Source organism: Macrotis lagotis, chromosome 5, assembly GCF_037893015.1.
Source record: "Macrotis lagotis isolate mMagLag1 chromosome 5, bilby.v1.9.chrom.fasta, whole genome shotgun sequence".
NCBI classification, from domain to species: domain Eukaryota; kingdom Metazoa; phylum Chordata; class Mammalia; order Peramelemorphia; family Peramelidae; genus Macrotis; species Macrotis lagotis.
Genome location: NC_133662.1, coordinates 99066391 through 99091437, shown reverse-complemented (window position 1 = coordinate 99091437; position 25047 = coordinate 99066391). Strand labels below are relative to the sequence as shown.

Here is a 25047-nt window from a genome sequence, read left to right as displayed (position 1 = left end):
TAGGAAGACTGGGAAGCATGGCCACACCTTCAAAGATCTCTATATTTATCAATGAAAGTTTAGAAGAGATAAAGAATTCTATAGGTGATGGCATATTGGCTTTCCAGAATACTCTTCTCCCACTCACACTCCCTCACCCCAATGGATCTCTAAGGTGAGTGTTGGAAATCCAAGTGTTCCAGTTTCTGTAGTTCTCTATTGTTTCTCAACACACTTGATAATTTATAGATGAATCTAGGAGGTGAAAACAAATTTCTCACACTATTGGAATAGATTCCATTTCTAGCATGATTCACTTTATCCAAAAGTTTTTGAAGACTTTCAACATTTAATGTATGATATTTTGACTGATTTATTAAGACAGTGTTCTCACCTAGTTAAGATATCATAACTAAAATCTGATGAAGGGGGAGGGGTTTCAATAGCCCCATCATATGTCTAATCCCCCATGATATTTCTATGACTTGGTCAAAATGGGAAGGTCCAACCAAATTGAACGGGGAAAATTGGTGCAGCAGCTCAAAGTGTTTTTATATACTGGAGGAGGAGTAGAATCTAGGGATTAATGTACCGCTTGATTTTTTTCAATTTCTTGTGAGCCCTTCAGGTCTTTTGTATTTTCTGTCATGGAAAAAACACAGGTTGTTTTATTTAAAGTATCTATATTGTACAATAATGTGTAATATGGGATTTGGACATCTAATGACCTACTTTGAGGAAAGTCTAGATGTGATCTATATGGAAATTTTGCCCAGATTTTCTTGGAGATTACCAAGTTGAAGGAGGACACAAAGAAAGAAACTGACCCTTTAGGTTCAGACTTTCAGGGTCTAACCCTTTGTGAATTCAGAGTAATTGGAAGTAGAGGTCCTAGTATATGAACAATATATCCTAGAAGTAATAAGGAACCACTGAGGTTTCTTGAAAAGGGGAGTGACATGGTCACACTTTGTGCTTTTAAAACATTAGTACTCTCCATAGGATGTAGTAGTCCCCATAGTACTCTCCATAAGATGAATCAGAGAAGAAAGGAAAGTCAAGGAAAATTATTAGGCAAATATTGCAATAGTTTAGGTGAGAAGAGATAAGGAACTGAGCTAGGAAAGAGGTCCTATAAATGGAGAGAAGAAATATGAATTGGAATACATCATATTATATACTCTGCCCCTGCGAAACTTCTTGTAAGCTTCTTGACAACTGGGACTATTTTGTTTTTATCTTTCTATAACCAGTATCTTGCATATAGACTTTTTTTTTCCCTTTACAATCTTAAATATTTTATTTGATGCATCAAAAACATTCTTCTGAGAAGGGCTCCATAGCTTCAGCAGCCTGCCAAAAGTGTCTGTGACACAACAGTATTAAAAACCCTTACTCTCACCATGAAAATAACTTTTTTTCTAAAGGGAACCATTTCTGTCTTTCATTGCAGTTAATTTTAAAGATCTAAGCAGAAACTTTAATGAATGATCTGTTACAATATGTGGAAATTATACCCTTTCTCACATTCTAACTTCAGGAATCACAAAGAATAGAATTTTTTTGGTCACAATTTTTGAAATCTTAATTTCATCTTCTTAGCTCCTCACTAATATTATTTCCACTCTCTGGGGGGATGGGGGGAAGTCAAAGATTTACATTTACTCACTTGGTGAAAAAGGTTAATTTTCCTCAGAAAATAAAATGACCCTTACCATAACTCCCACCAAAAGCCACTGTTGCCTTTATGATTAATTTCCTAATTCAACTCATAATCGTTTCTAGGAGTGTATTAATAGTTGATGGTCTGAAGAACCAAGTAGAACCCAAACTGCTTATCAATCCAAGATGGTACAAGGTAGGGAAAAGCAACCCTTCGCCCCATCTAGGCCTCTGCATGTTTCACAGTGCCTTGGCATCTTGAGGCTGCTGCTGTTGCTGCTTAAGTTGCATGCTCTGTCAAGGTGGCACTGCCAGTTCCTCAAATTCTGTATTAAGACTATTGATCACCCATTCCAAGGCATCTTGACCCTTCCTTGAATTGGATGATATGGTATTTGCCATTAGGCTTTCCAAGTAGCTGCCTAAGCTAAATCCCTTCACAGTGATGACAGCTTCATGTGTCAGCACTGTCATTTCAGGATTATCAGGATGAGGTATGTACACCAACCTCTCATTCACCAACACCAAATTTGTGAGTGTGATATTAGTAGAACACAGTTCCATTTTCTTTCCCACTGGATCTACAACAGAATGCTCTTTAATATGTGTCAAAGTTCTATTGGTTCCCAAGACCGCTTTCACAAGAGTTGGGAGTCCCCCACTCAGTGCTGAGAAGACGATGGCTATGTAACCGGCCTCTATTATCAAGGCCCCTATCTAATACATCCACTCCTACTACACAAGGGTTCATTGGATTCGAATATTTTCTCATAGCAGCTTTGATGACAGTGTCCCATGGGTGGCCAAACACGTGCTCGGAGCTCCAGATCTTCATCTTGCCCCCGGGGCAGCTGCAGGGCCAGAGGCGCCCCACAGCCTCTGCTGGCCAGCGCCTCGGAGGCCCAGGACCCGCAGGATTGTGCGGGGCTCCCTACTCTCCACACGCCACTATCCCGCACTGGGCCCCGCAGTCCTCGCCATTCACTAGGATCCCCGGGCCCAGGGGGCCCTCATGGCATCTGCGTCATGCGCACCGTTCCTGAGCGTCCCCGGGTGTTTGTGGGGCCCCGGGGAGGCACCCCACTCTGGCAGCCGCCAGTCCTGGAGCAGAGGTGAGTCTGGACTCCCAATCGCACTCTCTTCTACATATAGACTTTTAAAATGTTTGTTGACATGAACTTTTGTTATTTTAATGAGTTTACAAAATATAAGGCTTAGAGGCTATGGAATAAAATAAAATGAATGTATCCAATAAGAAGAAAAATTGGGGAATGGCCTTGTATTATCCAACCTCTTATTTTGATCAACTGTGCTAAACTTTCGTCATTTAACTGTGACATGAGATATACAAGATAAGAGTTTGCAAAACTAATCATACTGCATATTCAAAGAACACTCAGAAAGTCCAGTTTTGTCTGCCCACAGTGCTCTGCATATAATAGTATCCAATGAATATTAGCTAACTGATTGAGATAAAGTAAAAATGTCCTTATATAAAAAAGAATGAAGTGAAACTGGCAAGGAAAGTAAGGACAGTAATGACGGAGGGAGAATAGCTATATTATCAAAAAGATGAGACTCAAAGAAGAGATAGGACTATTATACTTGGTGGATTGGATGATAATAACTGATGACAGAGGGAAAGGGACAACAGATCTACTCTTATTTTTCTTCTCTTTTGTCTGCCAAAGAGAATGTAATTTAGCCTGAAAAGGACAGAACAATAATCACTAATATGTGGTTAATGCTCCAAAATAAATGGCTGGCTTTGATTCATTCAAGTCACCTGGTCCCAATGAACTATTTCCTAGAGTAATAAAAGAATTGGTATATATGATTGGTTAAGCTACTGTCAGTAATTTTTGAAAGATTAATGGAAATAGGAAAGGTGCAGCAGCATTGGTGAATGGCAAATATCCCCAATTTCAGAAAGAGGAAGAAAATAGATTATGAAATGAAGACAAATAAGTCTGACCTTGGTTTCTAGTAAATTCCAAGAATATATTATAAACTGGATATAGTAAGTGCCATTCTAAAAAATGAAGTAGTGATCACAAAGAGGGTATTGGTGCACTCACATATTAGGAAAATGTATAGAAAATTACCTTGATTTTAACAAAGCATTTGATAAAGTTTGCCATACCTATCCTTGTAGGAAAAAAATGGAGATGTGGACTTAAAGATAATATAATAGCATGAAATTGAAAATGGTTGAATTGGCTTGACCCACAATATAGTCATTAATAGTTGGATTAAACTCAGAAGGATGTATCCAATGCATGCCTGAGGGATCAGTGATTCAACATAAAATCTTAGAAGAGAACTGAGTGGTCATTCAGTTCAATCCATTTATTTTACAAAGGTGAAATAAACCGTGAAAAAAGGTGATCTATCCAAAGTCACATAGTTAAGGAGGAGCAGGGCCAGAGTTTGAAGTTATAACTTATGATCACAGATAAATTGTTCTTTCCATTACACAAATAAAAATAACAATCAATAATAATAGCTGTCATTTTTATAGTGCCTACTATATGTCAGCCATTGTCCTAAATGCTTCACAAATATAATTTTATTTTATCCTCACAATAATGCTGGTAGTGGGTGGAGGGAAGATGGAGAGAATGATAAAAGTTGGAAATGATCATCTTTAGAGAGGCATCAAGAATATAGATACACAAATCTATGGAACTACAAATTTGTGAAACTGCAAATCGAAGTAATCATTTTAGAAATCAATTCAAAAGTATGATAGAAAAGTCATTTAACTTATATAACTCTTTGACTTAGTGATCTCATTGCTAAGCCACCAGAAAGCTAAATACAAGAGTCCTCCATATATAAAAATATGCATATTTATTGCAACACTTTTTATAGCAAAAAAATAATAATACCTGAAAAAAAGATTATGTCAATCATCCAGGGAAAGTTTGAACAAATTATGACATATGTCTATAGAAGAATTTTTTGTTGTTGGAGCATTAACTTAACTGTAGATACTCTAAATATGAGGTCTTATTATCAATGATCAGTGAAATGATATACAATTGAAGTAACTGAATCACTTCTATGTTAATACTGTTGCATTTAAACCAGAGTCCAAAAGAAGTTGAAAGTAAAAGAAATTCCCAGAATCATGCATAGAACCTTACTTATAATAAGCGCTTGACTATTTGTTTAGTTGGATTAAAAATATAAGGTGGCACATTTGAACTAGGCCATTAAAATGAGATTGGATTCTTAACAAATAAAAAGATTAGTGGGTAGGCAGGGATTCATTTAAGCAAAGTCAGCAAATAGAAAAATATGAGACAGTTGGGTGAGGTGGGAAGTGTACTGGATTTGTTGGCAGAGGACCCAAATTAAAATCTGACTCTGCCAGCTCCCTCTACCAATGTAACCCTGGACAATTCACTTAACCTCTGAGTTCTCTCCATGTCCAGTTTCTCCTTCTTCCAAGCTTTACATCATTGCCCTGCTCAAAATTCTCAGAAGGCTCACTAATTCCTTCTGCCTAGGATAGATAAGGCTATTAGTTAACACTTTTGTTGGAATTAGCTGTTTTTCCCCTGGTGAGGGAACAAGACAGGGTAGGTGATTGGTAGTGATTAGCACATAGGTACCAGCCAGGGACATGAAGACTCTGGGATGATATGTGGAAGTATGCCAGAGGTAAATTCCATTCACTCCAATAATTTACTTTGAAGATTGATTTCTTTCTCAAAAGATCTTTCCAAAAGAATGAAATTAACCTATACCCTTATTAATTGTTCTAGAAAATGAAAAGATTGATTGATCACTGTTAAATCAACTTAAGCTTTGTTTAATGGCCCTTGTACATGGAAATTTCATTCAACTATTCTTGACATTATCTGCAAAGTAATGAAATTATTCATTGCACAGGTGACACTGGACTGGGTGCTCCAGTGTCCTATTGATTACATCCTCCTCAGAGATGGGAACAGAGGACAGAAACAAAAGGGAAATTTTGGATGGTTTTCCTATGGTGCCAGTTTAGATCTCTTGGGATGGCTTAATGTGAGTCAAGACACTGGTAAAGGAGTCAACTATGGAAAAGATAAAGCAGGACCAAAGACAAAACAGTACAATGCAAGGAGAAAGAAGCCATATTTTCAGCACAGAGGAAAAGAAAATGCTAAGGAATGTGTCCATATATGTATATAAGGGTTTGCATATTATTAACTAGTTCAACTATTACATTATCCTATCCAGTAGAAGTCCTTGCCTCACCCCTCTCTCTCTCTCTCTCTCTCTCTCTCTCTCTCTCTCTCATATATATATATATATATATATATATATATATATATATATATATATATACTCTCAGAATCCTGAGTTGCCACCACTTTTTCATTTTCTGTTTCTGACCCAAAATGGTAAGCTCTATTAGTGAAAGATAAGCAAATTTATTAAATAGGAAAGAAGAAAGATGAATATCTGTAGTAAATATGAATAGAATATATCTATAACATAATTATATATAATGAATGAAGTATGTAAACATGCTCATTCATAAATGTACTTATAGTATATAAGAGATAATGACTAAAACAATAGTATATTAAAATAATACTTCCATATGTCAAGGGATCTGTGCTCAAATTTATAGGAGTATTTCTTTTATTAATTAAGATCATTACCCCCATATTCAACAATATCATATGTGATACTCTTCCATATTTATAATAAGAACATCACCAACATGTCATCAAATTACAGTGCTTTCCTGCAGATTTTTTCCCCCTCAAATCAGAAATATGTCACTGAAAAACTCAGAAAATGCATCTTATCCTCATTCATGCCATGGAGTCAACTCACATCCTTTCCCAATCATTCATTTCTATCATGACATCTCTTGTACCATATTTGAGCATAGATTGTCTTGATGATATGCTGCAACTTACCTGAGTACACTATTCATCTTTCCATTGACTTTTGAGTAATATCTGAGAGATGTTCTTTTCTTAGAAGCCATGAGAGTATAAGGGTTACAATCAAGGAGCACTGCTACAAGAATATTAGTGATGAAAGGATGTGTCTTTGATTTGGGGAGCAGAGAGAATTTACTAAATGTGCTGTATATTTTTTAAATTCCTGCTTATCTCCCTCAAATTTAATTCTAGCTCCAATTCATTATTTACTTGTAGTGATTGTCTCAAATTGATGAAGTAATGTATGATTGGTCATAGAGCTGCACACCATCCATTATCTGGGCAATAAGCATTGATCTTCCATTTTGTATTTTCCTATATGCAATATTAGCTTGATGTCTTCTGTATTATCATCAATCACATAAAGGATACCCTGTAAGATTCTGGGCTTTGAAGCATTCAGAACAATATCATCCATAAACAGGAGTGAAGCCATCAGTTTAAAGGGAGTCCTTCTTCCATCTAGATCTCAGGTTCTTAAAGAGATATAAGGACAATGTTGAATAACCATGGAATATCCCATTTTATGTCCCTGTTAAGATTAAAAATCAGGTCATTGAAGAGAATTGTCTCTGATTGCATTTAGAAAGGAATTTTGTATGATTGTAATGTATACATGAAAGACTCCTTATTGCAATTGACTGCTGAGAAATGCTTTTTATAGTAAATTAGTAAAAACACTGTGGAATCTTATATTTTCTGTACCTTTTCATGAATTGCATGGCTATAAACAATAGTTTTTAAAAACAGGAAGGGAAATGGGAAGGGAAGGGAAGAAATGTTTCTATAGTCCCTATTCACATGCCAGACACTGTGCTTATTGCTTTACAAATATTTTCTCATGTGTCCCTCACAACAACTTTGTGATTTGATGCTGTTATTATCTACATTTTATAGTTGAAGAAACTGAGGAAGATGAGAATAACTTCTCCAGGGTCACCTAGCTAGTGAGGGTTTGAGATCTGAACTCAGGTCTTTCTGACTCTAGGTTCAGCACTCAGTCCATTGTACTACCCAGCTGAAAGCCTGACTATACCATTCTCATATTTTTATCAAGAATAATCTTACTGGGGCAGTTAGGTAGTGCAGTGGATAGAGCACCAATCCTGGAATCAAGAGGATCTGAGTTCAAAACCAGCCTCAGACACTTACTAATAACCCAGCTGTGTGACCTTGGGCAAGTCACTTAACCCTTTGCCTTGCCAAAAAAAAGAATAATCTTAACATTTTGGAAATATGTATCAAAATTTTTCAAAGATACAAGAATAGGCATTGTGATAAGTAGTTACTGATGTCTTAATCACCTCTTTCTGGTTATTAATATCATTTTCCATTATTTTTTCTAAAGCAATCCTTCAGTACTTTCAAAAGCATATTACTTTCTCTGGAGAATATATCTGCAGAGATAATCAGTGTGTAACTCACTATAGTTTAGCTGACGTATTCATGTTTGTCTTTCTAAGCATCTCTTCTACTTTGTATAGTTCTTTAGGACCAGAGTATTAGAGTTTGAACATGTGATTTTTCTGTCATAGATAATAATGATAAAAATAAGATTTTTTCTCCTTTTAGTTTATCTATCATTACTCTTGGACTGTTACAACCCATTTAGCATCTTTATATTTCTCAAATTTATCCTATTTTTCAGTGGATTTTTTTATTGTACCCTTTGCTCAAGGGAATGTGATTACTTGGTTATGGATAATCTTACCATGATCTCTGTTGAATTTTTCTCCTTCATTTTTCATCAGATGGTGGTCTTTTTGCTTATTCTCACTGCATAAGTACTAAAAAGAAATATAACTAATTATATCATGAAAGTGAATTTCTTATTGCCTTTGGATATACAAGCCTTCTTTTTTTCCTCTCTAAAGAGAGCCTTCAAATACTCTAATTATTGTTACCTTTTGTCCCTACTTCCCAAGGTTGTTGTGAGACTCAAATGAGATAGTTTTTATTGTTATTCTTACTTGGAAGTTCCTAACAGAGAACCTAAATATCCCTCAATTTAATTTCTACCCATGGATCCTAGTTCTTCCATTTATTACCAAACAGAATAATTCTATGCCCTCTTATTTATTGTTGCCCTTCAAATATTTGAAAACAGCTATAATACATTCCCTAATTCTTCTATTCTTCAAATTAAGCTCCCCCAATCTATCAATTGATCTTTATCTCAACTTCCTTCTTAAAACGTGGCAACCAGAATTGAACACAATATTTCATATATAATCTTTCAAGAGTTGAACTATTCACTTCCTTATTCCTAGAGATTTTGTCTCTCTTAATGGAATCTAACAACTTCAACATAAGTCTGAAATATACTAAAATCTCCACTTTTTTTCAGATGAACTGCTATCCATCCGTTTAACCCTATCTTGTTCTTATGCAGATGTTTTAAGCTAATGTACAAGATTTTATATTTTACATCCTGACTCTGCTAATTTGTGATCATAAACAAATCAGCTACTTTCTCTTGGCCCCAGGAAAATTTGAGATTTGAACTAGATGACATCTTAGGTCCCACCTCTTAATCTGTGATCTTTGAAATCTTTGAGGCTTGGTTTTCTTATTAGTAAAATGGGGATCATAATGTTGGATCAATTATCTCAACACTAAACAAGAATTTAAGTGCTGGATTCCAAGGCTGCAAATACAAAAAAAATAAACAATACTTTCCCTCAAAGTGTCTTCATTCTAGGAGAGTTGAAATTATATCTCACATGGTTGCAATGAATATCAAAGAAGGTGATATGTGTAAAGCATTTTGAAGACAGTAAATGCTATTTAAATGTAAACTATGAATATCATATGAATTGATCTTACACAGCACTGAAGTCTTCCTTCTCCTTCATAAAGATTCACTTCATTTCCTTCCAGGAATGAATGCTATTTGCAGTTTTTTTTCTATGAAGTAGTGTCAAGAAACAAAAGTCCTCCCCCCCAGCAATTGTGTCTCCTTTTCCATTTAACTTCCTTTCGCATCCCCCAATGCCTCTATGTCCATCAAACCTATGAATTCTGTACTTTCTCACTCTCTTCTCAGCCTTGTAACCTCCTGCAGCTAAACCACCTGCTTCTCAAACAAGTAAAACAGCAGGCACCTCCCATACCAGATGGTTCCTTTTTTCTTGTCTTTTCTTGGCAACGATTCACAAACGCATTTCCACATGTCCAGACCAGAGCATGGGTGGAAGCATCCAAAGTCCGAGTATCTGTGTAGGCATAGGTGCTAACAGTCAAAGTGGCTTAGAAAACTTTATGTTTCCAAACCCTTATGCCCCCTTTTATTATGTCTGTAATTTATTTGAAAGCAATAGCTTTGTCCTAGAAGCTATTTCCTTCAAACTTCTTCAAAACCTCACAAACTTTTCTCCCATAAATTCATCCAACAATTCAACACTGAAGAGGGGGAATATAAATCCAGACTTACCAAATCCAAGAATAATGTTTGATCCAGATTTCTTCAATCTCATACTATATGGTTTTCTAACTTATTCTCTTCCAAAATCATTTATAATATTATCAAAGAAGATATTTCAAAAGGAGTAGTTTAAGCTGGTGATAATGGTAAACACCCATAATTCCTGCTGTCAGGACTGCCAAATCTTCTGAGTCTGGATAATAAAAATAGAAAAGAATAAATAAATAATAAAAAGAATAAATAAATAGGTAAGTAAGTAAATAAATAAATAAATAAATAGGTAAAACATACATATAATTATATATAAACAGGTATATAGGTATGTATATTGTACCAGTCACTGTTCCAGACTCTTTACAAATATCATTTGATTGTCACAACAATGCCACCAGGTATTATAATCCCCATTTAACATTTGAGGAAATTGAAGTAAACAAAAGTTGTGTCTTGCCAAGGGTTACATAACTAGTAAGAAAGTGTCTGAGGCCAGATTTGAACTCAGGAAGATAAGAATATTACTGACTCCAGGCCTGGCACACTATCAACTCTGCTATCTAACTGCTCAGAAGCAATAGGGATACTTAAAGGATTCTCTACCAAATTTTCAAGAAAACACAGGTTTCTGCTATCAAGAGAATGAGTAATTATAATATAATTTTTAATAGGAGGTTGGCTAATAAGAGCCCCATCATTATAAAACAGAAGATGGATGCACGATTAACTTCCTTTTTATTCAACTGTCAAGATGGAAAGGGAAGGGGATACAGTCATCTTTTAGGACCTCTGACTGTCCCTTTGCCATATAAAACCAAAAGCAAGGAATATATCATGAGTTCTTTGAGAACTATTGAGAGACTATTTTTGCCTTTCTTTGTATCTCCAGGACTTATTACAGTGCTTGGAACATAGGGGCACTTGATAATTACCTGTTGATTGAATATGGAGAAAGAAAATGCTGGAAAAATGCATATTAACCTAAGAAATATAAGAATTTACCTGGTCTAGCTCCACATTTGTCTATCAATCCTATTTTCTTTAATTAAGAAATAAGATGGGTGATCTCATTATTCATTTACTTTTTTTAGTTTTTTGTCCTCTTAGCTCAGTTGGCTAGGGATCTTTGGTTGTTTCTTGGAGTTGTTTAGTTGTTTAGCTCTGCAAGTGTCTGTCATAATTCATGTTTTTGATATTACATTTATTGCTTGAAATCCTTTATTTACTCCAACTGACCTGAGATTTGATTGATCTGGCTACTCCTTTCAGATCTAAAGTGGATCTCAAAACATTCTGCAATGCTTATCCACCTTCTTCCATAGAGTCTCCACAGAAAATCTACCTATTGTGGTAGAGGCCTTCTTCCACATTTCTTACATTTCAAGGGGAATGGTGGATCATAGCCTTTCCATCTTTTATCTGCTACTTGAGCCACATGTCTGACCCTTAGTGATATGCCTTATACTAGCTTTTGAGTATGTCATTATTGGAAATATGCTGAAGTTTATATACCCCCACCAGGCATTATCTTTTTGGTCAGCTGCAAAATTCAATTTAAAGATTAGTGATTGTTGTATTTCATGATTCATAACTGAAAAGTTTTACCATAAAAGAAAATTGTTCCAAAGATTGGTCACTAGGGAAAAGGTCAGGGTCATTAAAAAAGCACTGTACTCTTTCTTAACTGAATGCTAGGATCAGAAGAGACAGATTTACAACTGGAAAAGATTTTAGAGTTGGCTGAATCCAGTTCCATTTTCCAAGTGAAGAAACAAAGATTAAAAAGAGGATAAAGTAATTTGCCTCAGGTGACATAGGTAGTAGGTGACAGAAACAGAATTTGAATGCAAGGCATAGGATGAGATCTAGAACTGGAAGAGACCTTGGGGATGTCTAGTCCAATCCTTCTCCCTCATTTTACAGATGAGGAAACTAAGAGTTTGAACTACTTCTCATGTTCCCTTAGCTATTATATGTCAAAATCAAAATTTGAACCAAAATATTCTGACTCCAAATCCAGTCTCCTTTTTTATTGAGCCACACCTACCCCCCCCCAGTCTTTCTATTCATTTCTGGATTCAACTCATTGATGATGTTTAGTATCTGTTCCAAATATATGTAGTGTTGAAATAGCCCAACGAGGGGCAGCTAGGTGGTGCAGTGGATAGAGCTCTGGCCCTAGAGTCAGGAGGAACTGAGTTCAAATGTGACTCAGATACTTAATAATTACCTAGCTGTGTGGCCTTGGGCAAGTCACTTAACCCCATTGCCTTGCAAAAAATTAAAAAAAAAAGAAATATCCCAATGAGTTGGTCATTCTAACTGCATGTCATATATATATATATTTCTATGAGCATATTTCTGCCATTTATGTTTTCTCCCATGTAAAAGCTTGTTAGATTAATCTCATATATAATTATAGTTCTTATTAAGAAGACCCTAATGTTTATTACTTAATTCATTCAATTAATCAGCAAGAATTTTTACATTATGTATTTAGAATATAATCCCCAAATATAATTCCACTAGAGGGAATCATCCTTCTCTTTTGGATCCCATACAAGCCATCTTTCATAATAGTGGAAAATCATCTTGGTCAATATAAAAATCATTCTTTTATGCCTCACTTGACATTGATAATCAAAAAACCATGAAACAAGGTTATCTCTTTGCTTGCATTTTTCAGGGAATTTTATATGATCTTAGAAGTACATAAGAGACTGCTTCTTAGAATGTTTAAAGTTGTATTTGCTCTACTGAATCAAATGTTTTTTTCATATTCAACAACAACAGACAATAGTATTTTGATATCCTCTGTACATTTCAAACAAGTTTGTGACTTTAAAGAGATTGTCTGCTTCAGAGTTGTCAAAAATCTATAAGTCCCATTCTTTTATGAGATGGATACTCATAGTACCTATATAGATTATCATCATCATCATCATTAATATTTTATGAAGATGGACAAGTATAGGAGTGCACCTTAATTCCCTCAAACATTATCTTTTGGGGTATTAACTTTGTGGATTTTTTTTGTTCTGTCAATATCTTCCTGTCCAGAGATATCTTGTAACTCTTCAATGCTTTAAAAATTGTATCCTCTCCAACAAAAACTTCCTTGGCTTGTACTTGGCCTAGTTCCAGCAGTTCTTTACTTCATCTTCCTAAAGACCATTTCTATTTCTTGGATGGCATTTCAGGGATTGTGGTATTACAGTTCAAAAAATGCTAATTCCTTCATCTGATGATAAAAATGGGTTTCACTTTATACCTATTTGCTATCTCCATGACAGTTGTTTTCTCACTTTGGAACTTCCCTCAGCACCTGGGATTTTTTTCACTTAGATTCATCCTTTCACTATGTTGACCCCCTTCTCCCATTTCTTCCAAGTGTATCTGTTTTGGGAAGAGACCTAAGCCAACCATCCTTCATTTTCCTTCATATTCTGCTTCAAATTCTCTGGAATTCATCATCATATTATCAGAAGTATATTTGAGCCCCACCCCCAGTTTTCAGTTCCTTTTTATCTCTTCTTTAGAATGTATCCTTAAAAACAAGGGTTTTCTTTACTTTGTTTATATTTGTATCCTCAGTGTTTAGCACAGTGCCAGCCACATAATATATGCTTAATAAATGCTTGCTAACTTGCCTTGCCTTTAACTTCCTCTGTGAAATATCTTGGGGTAATAAAACAACTTTAGATGTCTTTAATATTTTTTCACTTCCAATGTTTTGGGCTCATAACTAAGTATATAAAGAAGCAATTTTCAAATGAAGAAATTCTATTTATCAGCAACCATATGAGAAATATTCTAAATTGCAAATAATTATTTAATATTTATTGTCTACTATAGTCCAAATACCATGTTGAACATTGGAAATTCAAAAAAGGTCAAAAATAGTTACTGCTCTCAAGGAGTTTGAAATCCAGTTAGACAAATGAAAATTAAAGTAGTTTTGAAATACTAGCTCATACTCACCAGACTGACAAAAATGATAAGATAGGAAAATGAAAAATATTGGAGAAGCTGTGAGAAAACAATAATATACTATTGGAAGATCTGTTGATTGGTCCAACCATTCTGAAAAGTAATTTTAAACTATACCTGAAACTTGAAAGGAAAAGACACAAACAAAAGGAAGATGGCATGGGAAAAAATAATGCTTGGGATTACAAAATAAACTTTTTTGTCATTATTGCCTTGTTGTTCAATCAATTTCAGTTGTGTCTGATTCTTCATGATCCCATTTGTGTTTCTTGGCAAAGATCCCAGGTACTGAAGTACCAAGATGAGAAGGCAACTGTCATTTTCTTTTCCAGCTCATTTTTTTTACGTTTAAGGAAACTAAGGCAAACAGGGTTAAGTGATTTGCCCAGGTCAGACAGTTATAAAGTGTCTGAAGTTGGATTTGAACCCAGGTCTTCATGACTCCAGGTCTAACACTCCATCCACTTCATCACCTAACTGCTCAAAATAATAACAAACTTTAGTTAGAAGAATCAAAGACTAGTTAATTTTGTCATTGGATGACTTTGAATGAGTCACTGTTCTCTAGTAAATGGGGATGAGAACTTCAAAGAACGGTGTCACATTTTTGCATAATTATCCCCCTCTTTTTTTCCTCCTCCTTTCCAAACTATAGCAGAAAACATTATGAGGAGAAAGAGAAGTTATGTAATTCATGGTTTTTTTCTTTTTTTATGGAAGATTCTCCCTAAAAGTGAGCTCAATGACATATCCTCATTTGCCTGCATCTAACAGAGAATAAACTCCTGTTACCTCATCTTCTATGTTTAAATTCAAGAGGCTCCCCCAGAGAATGAGTAATCATTACCAAATACTCTTTCAATTTTTTTTCATGCCTGGAATGGGGATGGGGCAATCCTTCAAAAGAAGCTAGCCTTTGAGAACTTAGAACCACCTCACATTGTTGGTTTGTTTTTAGTAGTCAACCATGAAAATAATTTGCTTGGAGAAAGAGGAGGTTAATTGCTAGGAACCATTGCTGAGACAAAAGTGGGTTTTTAGAAGAATCAGACTGAGGAGTGGCTAGGTGGCGAAGTGGATAGAGAACTGGCCCTGGAGTCAGGAGTGCCTGAGTTCAAATCTGGCCTCAAACACTTAATAATTACCTAGCTGTGTGGCCTTGGGCAAGCCACTTAACCCCATTTACCTTGCAAAAAAACATTTTAAAAAAATAAATGAAAAAGAAGAATTAGACTGAAAACCTGATAATGATGAAATCAATAGACCTTTTTGGTCAGTATATTTAAGAGAAGATGATATGACAACAGAAGACACCCAAAAGAGCATAGAAGGGTGAGATGAATGAAAAACCTTGAGCAGTTTCTGGGTAATTAATAATCTATTTATTTATTTATTATGCTAACAAGCAATCAATTAAATGATCAGTGATTTCTCTCAGTAACCAAAGATCCCCAGTGGAGATCTTGAAAGTCTCAAATAGTCCTTCTGAAAGGGAATTCCCTTACAAGTGAAAATCTACCCTGATTGGTGGGAATTTAAATGAGGAGATGACTAAAAATTTTCAGCTCCTCCTGGTAAGAACATGATTATGAGACTCAACAGTCTCGGGAGAGTTCATTTCCATCCAGAGTTCTCTGGCTAGTTTTCTCCTTTAGGAGCTGGGTCACCCCAAACTCTAGTGGAAGGGAACAAGGTCAGAGGTTCATTCCCTTAGAGAAAAGACTCTCTCAGACTGGATTCTGTTCATATTGTAAGCAGAAATTAGTTCTCATATTTGAGGAGAGTCCAGCTCAAGATTGATGAGCAGGTTCTTTGAGGGCTAGGAATAATCTCATCAATCAGTCATGCCCTTTGCAAACTGACTTTAACAAAAGCTGTACCTTAATGAGAAAAATAGGAGAAAAGCCTGGATCACAAAAAAAATAATTAGTTATTAATATAATACTATAATAATAATTCATCTCAAGGGAAAAATAGGCAGCAAGGGAAGGGTACTAAGGCAGCCTGACAACCTCACCCTTACTTACTCCTAACCATTTTACCCCTGCATTGAGTCTAGAATTGATCCCTTGAAAGCAAATCTTAGATTATCAAGGAAGGGAAACAAACAGAATGAGGTCCATTCAAAAGATCTTTAGGCAGGATGACAGAGTCTTGTTAGAAATTGCTTCCAGATCCTGGCACATACTTACAATAAAATCACACGACTCCTGGATAAACTTTATGTCCCTACCTAAGGGCAGTTTATGATGGTTATAGAATTAGAGCAAGGAGATTAAAGTTAGCTCAGGAAACAAATAAAAAAGCTGTAGCAAACAGAGCTCTTGTTTCCTTTAATCTAGTTGATCTTCCAAGTGAGAGGTCACAAACAATGAATGACAATAAACCTATCCTAAGAGCATTAAATAATAATAATAATAATAATAATAATAACTAACATTTATAAAGCATTTTACATGTTATTTAATTGTATCCATGCAAAAACACTGTGAAGTAGGCACTTTTATTAGCCACACTTTACAGATGAAGAAAATGGGGTGTTAAGTGATATACCTAGAATCCCACAGATAGTAGATGCCTCAAACAAGAGTCTAATCAGAACTCCCTGACTCCAAAACCAGCACTCTATTTACTATTTCACTTCACTGCCCACAGAATTAGGAAAATGAGAGTTCAGAGGGGGGTCAGAAGTGAGTATGAAACTAGAGGTGGAGTTTAAACAGCTTGATGGATGGAGAAAATCTAGGCCAGGAAAATGAGACATTTTTCAAAATTAAAACAGACATACACATCTTTCCTTTTTTTAAAGCAAAGTGGCCAAAGATAATATGCTGGAAAGAAAATTATACTTTTACCCATGGACTTAAATAGCAGGCAACTTGTCTTTTGATGGCAACCTTAGGGGAAAGTCAGCTAGAGATCCCTTTGAAAGAATATAATTAAAGTCTATAGTTTTTATCTGTTTCTTATTAATACCATTTTTAGTCTCTTGGTAGCAATTGAAATTCTTACTTTCCTTTTTGCCCAGACAGCTGCTGCCAGAGAAATTGGACAATTCACGCTGTGCAGCTAGGCCACCTTACTCAGTGCTCCTCTTTGCAATTTCTTTTGATGTGAGGAAACACACCAGGAAAGATAGGGTCATTTCTCATGGAGGGGGGAGGTGGTTAAGGCAGTTAAGGACTGGATTGAGAAATAATTTGTAATCCTGGAAATATGTGCTGTCAGTCTTTTTTTCAAAATTAAAAATGTGGTTCTCACCAATCAGATTCATGCTATATGACTACACAAAATTTGACCTTCTATGATATTACATAAATGTACAGAATTTTTTTTGCAAGGCAAATGGGGTTAAGTGGCTTGCCCAAGGCCACACAGCTAGGTAATTATTAAGTGTCTGAGGCCAGATTTGAACCCAGATACTCCTGACTCCAGGGCCGGTTCTCTATCCACTGAGTCACCTAGCCACCTCTAGAATTAAATTTTTGTAAAATTTTTATATTGCTGATAAATCTTTCACTTTTTAAAAATTTACCTTTAATTTTTTTCTTAAAAAATAAAATAAGACCCTAGATTTAGAGCTATAACTGTCCGTAGAGGTCATCAAATCCAATACTTCACAAAGAAACTAAGACACAGCAAAGTTAAATGACTTGCCCAAGAGGGACATTTAACCCAGACTTTCCTATATACAAAACCAATAGATAACTAGATTGGAAGTTACCTTAACAAGCAAATGAATTTATCAATGCCTCTAGGGATTGTAATATAGTGGAATAACCTGGGTTTGAGACCTGGATCCACCACTTCCCCAACTGTGTGACTTCAATCAATTACACATACTCTGTAAGCCTCCATTGCTCCATCTTTAAAATTAGATTAGCTGCCTTACCTCATGGGATCCTTGTGGGTAATCAAATAAGATCAAATGTAAATGTAGAACACTGTACAAATAGAATATTGAGTTATGGTACAACAGAGATTCAAAACCTTAATCCATAGGAAACCATGAACTCGTCAATCTCAGGGAAATGGAAATTCTAGGCCTTTGTTCCAGTGTCTCTCAAACACTGAGTTCCCTCCCCACCCATCCCCTGATTTGTGACCTAAAGCTATGAAAGTCATTTCTGTCTTGTGAAAGTAGAGAAGGGTTAACTGATATTATGTAATCAAATCTGTTACTTTTCTCATGTCCAGTTTACCCCATTTTCACTTTTTCTTTTCTAGGCTAAATAATTCCAATGCCTGTGTCATTTCTCAAAGTACCTATTTCATCACACTTCCAACAATTCCCTACATCTACTTTGAATTCTACCCTCTTACATAAATCCTTGATTGTAAACAGACAAATACCTATTTATAATTAAGTATAATGGAAATATAGTTCCACAATGCCTCCCACCTGCTACTTGAGTTCATTGTATTCTTATTTGCTCTGTCTTTATTTATTCAATAAACATTTATTAAGGACCTGGTATGTGTGAAGCAGTATGTAGGCTTTTAAATGGTGGGATAGAAAGAAATATCAAGATATATAGAGTATTTCCTTTGCCTTAAAGGAATTTATAAAGTACTAGGGAAGATAATTAAAGCATATATGAAAATAATTACTATATATGGCAGCATGTGCTAACCACCTTAAGTATGTGTTCTGCAGGGGTTCAGATGAGTGAGAAATGTCATCTCTGTGTGAGTTCTCTTCTGAGTTAGTAAGTCTAACAGCAGAAAGATGAGCCCCAACTTCCCTTATTAGTTGCTATTGAATTTAATGTATCCCATATATTTAGGAGGGTAGGGTTACTAGAAGCTATAGGTTTTCTTGGACATAAATCAACGTGGAAGCTGAACCCTACCAAAAAGGTAAATACTTTTACTCAAAAAAAGGAGTCAATAAAAAAGAGTTATCAACATGCATTATTAAGAAAATCTTTAAGCTAAGTACATACATAAAAATTCAGTATTAACTGAATTTTAATTAATAGTATAACATAAATTTGCCAAAAAGTTTTTATATAATCATTAGAATTCATAGAAATAATCCTAAAGTATATAGTATATAATAATTCCTGAAAAAGAGATTCAGTTGGCATACCTGAATCCAAGTCATGTAGGTTTCCCAACTCATAGGAAAGAGACAAAGAGCAATAAAACTAGCTAGCCAGACCTCCATTCTTCAGCATAGGAATAGAATTGATAATAAGGGAATGATACTCTCTCTTGGCCACCAATAAGAGAAGAGACTTAGAATGGAGTCATGGGACTGTTTTTCTCTAGGCCACCAGAAAGGAAGAGAAGATAGAGAGGCATTTTGAAGTTGTTCTCTTGATGCCTCTTAGAAGGAAAGAGGCAATAAAGGGTAACATTCTACAAAACCTGGATGGAGAATGTATGTAAAACATTTTACAAACCTTACTACACAATATGAAGAAAATATGATTATTTCTAATCAAAGCAGTTCATATATTTACAGACTTTGAGTTAGAAAGACCCAAATTTTAATCTTATTTTAGATACTTATAAACAGTATGATTCCAGATAAATGACAGAATCATAGAATATTATAGTTGGAAAGGATATTAGTGGATAGCTGGTCCAACTCTATATAAAGGGAATCTCCATTGTAACATAACAATAACTATAAAGAGGTAAAATGTACTACCTCTCTAGACAGTCTTATTCTACTTCTAAAAATTCTATGTGTTGTAAAGTTTTTTTGTGATAATTAGTCTAAATAAGCCTCTTTAAATTTCCATTCATTGCTTCTTTTTTTTTGGGGGGGGGGGGGGTTGCAAGGCAAATGGGGTTAAGTGGCTTGCCCAAGGCCACACAGCTAGGTAATTATTAAGTGCCTGAGGTCAGATTTGAACTCAGGTCCTCCTGACTTCAGGGCTGTGCTCTATCCACTGTGCCACCTAGCCATCCTATTCATTGCTTCTTGGCCCTCTGGGGCTAAAAAGAACAAGAGTAATCCATCATTCATAAGACAGCCAAATACTTATACCAACGCCACTGATAAGACCAATACAAGCTCTATCATAGGTTGGACACAAATAGTCCATGTGAACACCTGGGGTGGGTACTCTAAAGTTATGGATGTCATGTTTTCTTTGATTCTGCTTCAATTCTGCCTTTCTCATAGAGTGTGGCATCCTCACTGATGAGGGCATGCCATGCTGGGCAGTCCTGTGCCAATATCTCCCATGCTATACAATCAATTCTAAAATTCTTCAATGAGACCTTCAGGGTGTCTTGGTATCACTTCTTCAGACTCCCTTGTGAAAGCTTGCCCTGTGTAAAAGTTCTCCAAAAAATAGTTTTTTTTAAGCAAGTTTACATCTGTCATTCTAACAATGTGCCCAGCCCATCGTAGTTACACTCTCTGTAGTAATGTTGGAATATTGGGCAGTTTAGCTCAAGAACAGACCTCAGTATCTGATATCTTTTCCTGCCAGGTGATCTTCAGAATCTCCTTAATTCAATTTAAATGGAAGTGGTTCAGTTTCCTGACATGGTGTTAAAAGACTGTCCAGATTTCACAGGCATATAGCAATAAGGTCAGCACACTAGCTCTGTAGATCTTCAGTTTGATAGTCAATCTAAAAACTCTTCTCTCCCATACTTTCTTTCAGAGCCTCCCAAAAACTGAGCTAGCTCTGGCAATGTGAGTGTTCACTTCATTGTCAATGTGTATCTCCTTGGAAAGAATGCTGAGAAGATAAGTGAACCTACCCACAATACTCAAAACTTCTCCATTTGCTGCAATCGATGGTTCCACATATTGGATGGCATGGTGCTGGCTGATGGAGCATCTGTGTTTCCTTAATATTAATTGTTAGACAAAAATTAGTACAACTAGCAGAGAATAGATCCATACTTTGTTGCATCTCAGTTACAGAGGCTGCACCGAGTGCACAAGCATTTGCAAACAGAATATCATGCACCAACACTTCCTCCACTTTGGTCCTGGCTTGCAGCCTTTTCACTTTGAAGAATTTGCTATCAGTGCAGTAGCTGACCTTCAGACCATGTTCATCCTCAGTGAAGGCATTTGATAATATAGCTGAAAACATCATGCTAAAAAGTATGGGAGCTAGGACACAGCCTTGTTTCACTCCATTGGTGACTGGGAAATCTAGAGAGCATTTCCCACCATCCAGAATTTGGATATGCACTTTGTCATGAAATTGACATAAAATACTGATGAACTTCTCTGGGCAACCAAATTTTGACATAATTTTCCATAAACCTTCATGACTGATGGTATCAAAGATTTACAAATGTTATATACAGACCTCTGTTCTGTTCCTGGCATTTTTCCTGGAGTTGTCAGGCAGCAAACACCATTCAAACCCTTCTTCTGAAGTCACGCTGGCTCTCAGGGAGGTGACCATCTTCCAGATGAATGATCAGCCTATTGAAAAGGACTCTGACAAAAATCTTACCAGCAATGACTAAAAGAGAACTACTCCTATGATTTTCACAGAAAAATCTATTCCCTTTAACTTTATAGGGATGGACTATGGAGGTATCCTTGAATTCTTGGGGGATAACCTCTTCATTTCATATAACTTAAAAAATTTCAGTCAGTTTGGGTGAGCAATGGACCCTCACCCCATCTTGTAGATCTCTACTCCACTTGTGGAATAGGTTAAAGAGAACAATTTGTTCCAATAGTCATGAACCAAGCTATGAAGCAGGTGCTGTGGAGTGCTTAGAGCTTGGTTAGACATCAAAGATGCCAAGATCATCCACTGCATCTAAAGTCATGATCAGTTGTCTTGACTGTGTCTTGCTATGATGACTTTGGAAGAGAATGAGGCAGTTGATTTTGTGCAGCTCTACCTCATTTAAATCCAATTTACACATGCAACAAAAAAGTCATGCATTGGGGGCAGCCAGGTGACACAGTGAATAGAGCACTGGCCTTGGAGTCAGGAGTACCTGGGTTCAAATCTGACCTCAGACACTTAATAATTCCCAGCCATGTGGCCTTGGGCAAGCCACTTAACCCCATTGCCTTGAAAAAAAGTCATGCATAACCATTCCTCAAAGTCCTGTGGCAACAGGCAAGTGACGAAACAGCAGATGCAGATACACTGGGAGTTGTAGTCACAACCCTGCATGCAGGCAGCCCAAGCCATAAGGTCATTTCCCCACTGAAAGCAGCACTGAGATTTGGCAGCCCCCTGGGTGACTGAGCAGCCCTTTTAAGGATCCCACTGCTCATTTCCTGACGTGAGGAAGGGGATAAAAAAGATGCCCTAAAAATTGTTTGCTTACCCAACCCTGATCTCACTACAATGGCAGGTGGGGAATCTCACAGTGCAGTTGAGACCCCCCCCCCAATCTAAAAAAACCTATTCAAAGAAGATTCCACTCGTAATCCATGTATGGAACATGCACACACTCATAGACAACACAAGATTCAATAGACCTGAAAGACAAACAGCTCTCATTGTGAGAGAACTCAGCAGGTATACTATCCAAATAGAAGCCTTGAGTGAAACAGGACTGGCAAATGAAGGTCAGCTTACTGAAGTCAGAGGTGGACATGTGGTTTTTATTTATGTTTTTTTGGAGTGGTAACAGTAAAAAGGTAATGCCCTGAAGCTGCAGTAGGTTTTGCAATCAAAACTAATCTAGTTAAAATTCTTGAATGTCTACCAAAAGGAGTGAATTACAGGCTCATGACAATGAGATTGACACAGGAAAATCATCAGTGCCTATGCTTCCACCATGACAAATAGTGATGAAGTTTAAGAAAAGTTTTATGAAGACCTGGAGAGCCTTATACATTTATCAAAAGAGGACAAGCTTATGCTTGGTGACTTTAATGCTAGGGTAGGCTCAGGTTACCAGCCATGTCAGGGAATCCTTTGGAGGAATGGAATTGTAAATAGCAACAGCAATGGTCACCTACTACTGAAGACTTGCACATCTCATGACGTTCTCATCGCAAATAATGTCTTCAATTTACCTAAGTGTAATAAAACTTCTTGGATGCACCCTTGTAGCAAACATTGACATCTAATAGACTATGTAAATATAAGGAGAAGAGACAGACAGGATGTGAGAGTGACAAAGGCAATGTGTGGTGCAGAGTGCTGGATTGATCACAGACTCATACTCTCTTATCTAAATATTCATATTCAACCAAAGCAGTGGTTCTAAGGCAAAATGAATACTAGAAGAATTAATGTCAAGAGATTAAAGTGTCTCTTTAAGTGGGAACAGTTTTTTCTCTGTCACTTAGAGGGAAAACTGAGTCAGCACACAATTGGCAACAGCACTGCATTTACTCAGCTGGATTAGAACACTGGCAAACACCAAGTCTGATTTGATGAAAAAGATGGGAAAATACAGAAGCTGATAAATGAAAAATGAGAAATCCATAGGGTTACCAGTTCATCCATTTCTAAGATTTTAACATTTAATTCCTTCAAAAGTAAAGTCCAAGCAAAGCTTAGAGAGATGTAAGACTCTTGGCTCAGTAAGAAGACAGATGAAAATCAATTTTATGCAAATAGTAACAAACCAAAATATTTTGTGATGCCTTGAAAGCTATTTATGGGCCAAAAACATTTGATGTATCTCAACTATTCAGTGCTGATGGATCAATATTGATTAATGATTAGGGACATGATCCTAGAGAGAAGAGCTGAACACTTCCATAGTGTTCTTAATGGACCATCATCAAGCAATGCAGAAACATTGACCATTTACCTCAAGTTGAAGTCAATCAGTCCCTAGCTGAAGTTCCAACAGAAGAAGAGTTTTTAAATACCATTAGACTCCTTTTAATTGGCAAAGCACCTGGTATGTTTTGAATGTGCCATAGACCCTTTACCATACTAGTGCTTATTTTCTGCACATTGTAGTTTACCAATATCTTTCTAGGATGGAAGACAGCACTTCATATGAGATCTGACAAGGGTAGAATAGAGGGAGACTATCACCTCCTATCATTTGGTGAAAACCAGTTTGACTGATATGGTCTTTATTTATTAGGTGACATATATGATAAAGGTAATAAATTCAAAGAGCAGGCATCAAACCATATCCAGCATTTTGCTTACAAAGCACAGTTAGAGTAAAATTGTATGGGTCCTCTGTCCTTCATTTCTATTTAGGCAATTTGGAAAATATTCTCTTTTCACTAGTACAGACTTTTTTGTTTCATTGGTACAGATCAACTTTTAGTACCACTTTAGTTCCTTATCTGAAACTCTATGCTTGAACTCTTATGGCGGTTGGGCATTTTTATTAACTAACTTTTTAAAAAAAAAACAAACTTGATTTTTGTAAACCATTATCCCTGTGTGTTATAGAAGCATGTTTTGATTGTCATACTTCATTGCTATGAGCTTGTCACCCACTAAAACCTTCAAATACTTTTTCAAAAGCAACTGCTGTGATGATCAACCTTAATGGACTCTCTCATTACATCAATGCAATAATCAGGGACAATTTTAGAGTAGTTGAGACAGAGAATGCCATCTGTATCCAGAGAAAGAGTTTAAACAAAGACCAAAGTCTATTACCTTCAATTTTTTTAAAAAAGTATTATGTACTATATAATTTTGATATCTCTAATATTTTATTTTCTCCTCAAGGATATGATTTCTCTCTTAACCCATTCAATTTAGAACAATGTATAGTATTGAAACAATGTAAAGATTATCAGAGTGCCTTCTGTGGGGGAGGAGGGAAAGCAGGGTGGGAGAAAATTGTAAAATTCAAAACCTTACAAAAATGATAGGTAGAAACTACTATTGTATATAATTGGAAAACAAATAAAATATTAATAAAAACTGAAAACAACTGCTATCAAATCATAATCATTCCATATATTTTATTTGTAAAGTTTTTATAGCCAAGAGTAAGACTTTATATTTACAATACTAAACTTCATCTTATTAAAATTTAATCAGTGACCTCGCCTGGCAAAATCTTTTAAATTCTGACTTTGTCATATACTATATTAACTATCCCACAAGGTTTCTGTCACCTACAAATTTGATGAGCAAGTCATCTCTACGTTTATGCAAG

The 25047-nt window shown here is 36.0% G+C and overlaps 1 pseudogene; it reads right to left on the bottom strand.

Moving 5' to 3' along the window:
- Positions 1-1938: 1938 nt before the first annotated feature.
- On the bottom strand, positions 1939-2476 carry LOC141489815 (PRELI domain containing protein 3A pseudogene; annotated as a pseudogene).
- Positions 2477-25047: the final 22571 nt, after the last annotated feature.